General features: G+C 42.4%; 1 long non-coding RNA gene across 4 annotated transcripts; it reads left to right on the forward strand.

The window, feature by feature from the left end:
- Positions 1 to 371: 371 nt before the first annotated feature.
- LOC135593208 (uncharacterized) lies at positions 372 to 2,515 on the forward strand. Of its 4 annotated transcripts, XR_010479491.1 has the most exons (4): positions 372 to 1,031; positions 1,117 to 1,387; positions 1,827 to 1,911; positions 2,200 to 2,515. It is a non-coding gene; the product is annotated as an uncharacterized LOC135593208 (long non-coding RNA). The 4 variants fall into 4 exon arrangements; XR_010479467.1 differs by having other exon boundaries at positions 1,117 to 1,911; XR_010479477.1 differs by having other exon boundaries at positions 1,827 to 2,515.

Raw genomic sequence — 2,515 nt, forward strand, 5'->3', positions numbered from 1 at the left:
TATTATTATTATTATTATTTAATGTTGAAATAGATTGGGATCTGTTTTTTATTATTATAATTCAGACTATCCGTAGCAGGGTAGTCTCTACATATCGGTTTACCATCCAAATTGGACGGGTTCCTTCCCGCGGAGGAACTCGTGGTCGACTACCTCGCGAACAGGAGGGATTCTTTGTGGAGCGCAAGTTCGAGAAGTGATGGCTCGCGCATGGATCGAAAGGCCGGCACCGGTTCTATCAAAACGGCGAAGTCCACGTTCAAAAAGCAATAATTTGGGTTGAGTCCGTCCCGGCAGCCCATCGCGGCCCAAGAAGAACTGAGCCTCTTAGGTTTTCCAAACCCTAAGGTTACGAATGGGTTCTTCCACTCTGTAAAACAACAAGAAGTCGGCGAGAAAACTGTCGGCTGCCGCGAGATCGTGGGTGAGGCGAAAGAGCTGACTTTCCTTTAACGATGGCCGGCCAAAGAGGGTGGACGATGGACGATATGAGATGTGTTCTTCCGGCTTCGAGAGACGAGTTCTATGAAGATCTTGCATCAGGCCATCTCCGACGGCACCACCATCAAAACAGTTGAGTCCACCTTATAAACCACCATCAAAACAAATGCCAAATAAGTCGGAAGAGCACATCTCATATTCGTACATTGTCCACCCGGAATTCTTCTGCCGCTAGTCGTTGAAGGAAAGGCTGCTCTTTCACCTCATCATCATCTCGCGCCTGGCGACGGTTTTGTTGACTAGTTATTGCTTTTTTGTCCAGAGTCTAAGAACCGGTGCCGGCCCTTCGATCCACGCGCGAGCCGTTGCTGTTCTTGGGCTTGCGCTCCGCAAAGAAGTATCAATCCTGTCGATCGCTCGGTCCTGTAGACGTCAGCGAAGGCGACAGCGTGGACAGACTTCATGGACGACGGTTGTTTCTTGAAGAGGAGAGGAGAGGAAATGAACGAAGAGGCGGAGAAGGGAGCAGAGAGGCGAGGGGCGAGAAGATAAAGTGCCTTCATCTTCTTTGAATCCCATCGCCCCGTTCGGTCTTGTTCGACTCAGAAACAAAGATTTCACCTTTGTTTGCATGAATTTTACGGCTGATTTGGAGCTTTCCTTGATGGATTTTAGGTTCGATCTTGAAGATGGAGGTATCTGCGCTGGTGTTGGCTTGTGGCGTGAGGGTGGGAGCTGATGGAAGGTACAAGATTTGGTGTTGTATTGGCAATCCGTTGGCATTGCATTCGGCAGCATGCTTCCGAGGCCAAGTGCTTCACAGTGCCGTCTTCACCAGAGGGTTGGAACTGATGGAACCAATAATAGGTCCCTGTATGCCATCAAGGTCGGACCTTTCCACGACCCCAAGTGATTTCTTTTCGATTCTTACCACACCATCGCATTGGTAAGTCGAGTTTACTAAGAGTTGAGTTTAATGAGACGGTTAGTTAAATAATGTCTAAATGATTCTTCTATAGTTGATCTATCAGTTAGTTAATGAGACAGTTAATTAGTGGAGATAAATGGTACTAAAAATTGTTCAATAATGTTAATTTCAGTTTTGAAAATCCTAATGGTTCTAAACGATCAAATATGAGTCGCAAACGTGTTTATCAAAGAGATTCTTCAAAGTAGCAGTCTGGATTGATGCAGAATGATATTTGAGAAAGTTTCTTTGACATCCATGCAACTTCTTATTAATGTTCTTCGTTGGGGCTCTCACTACCAACCACAATGAATCATAATTATGTAGAAGTTTCTCTAAAATAAAGATCCGGAAGTACACTGTCAAGCTTGGGTAGCTTCTTATCATATACTTCAAGATTTTCTAACGATATTAGCAGACAAATAGGATGGATGGATCACAGCAACATTCATCAATATGAGCAAGGCCGCAAAATAAGAGGCAAAATCATCACAAAAACCATAGTAAGTGAACTCCATTTCACAAAAGACATAAATGCAACCAATTTATTTTGCGATCTCATTTTTTTAATGCAGATTTACTGATTAAACTTATTTTCTTTCAATTTAATTTGCCCTGTTTGAGAACCCATTCTGGAAAAAGATTATCCTTTGCAACACCTTTTGGCATATTTTCCTGCTCTTGATTTTATTTCTTGAGAGAAATGATTTTTTCCTCCCAAGCTAAGAATTTGGTTTTCTGCAGTCGATAATCTGGAGATATTACATCTTTTTAATTGCATTCTTTTGCAGAGAGCATAGTGCTGCAACGCCCATATAGCCGAATACTTACAAGCAGACAGCTAGAGTGGCTCTCTGTGCATCATCACTGTAGTGCCAGATTTATTTTGCCGGAGCGTTGTTAGGAACTAGCTTATTAAGTAAATGTTTTTATTTCTTTAGATTATTAGTTATCGAAATCATGGCAATCAGAGTTTTGCATTCACTATCTCCCTCACCTCACAACATGGAGCTTGTGGTTCATTTTAACATTTCATTCAGTGATGTACTTCCATGTGATGACATGAATTTATGCATCTTCTTTCAGGTTGAGAAATCATTTGACTTA

Source organism: Musa acuminata, chromosome BXJ1-1 (genome assembly GCF_036884655.1).
Source record: "Musa acuminata AAA Group cultivar baxijiao chromosome BXJ1-1, Cavendish_Baxijiao_AAA, whole genome shotgun sequence".
NCBI classification, from domain to species: domain Eukaryota; kingdom Viridiplantae; phylum Streptophyta; class Magnoliopsida; order Zingiberales; family Musaceae; genus Musa; species Musa acuminata.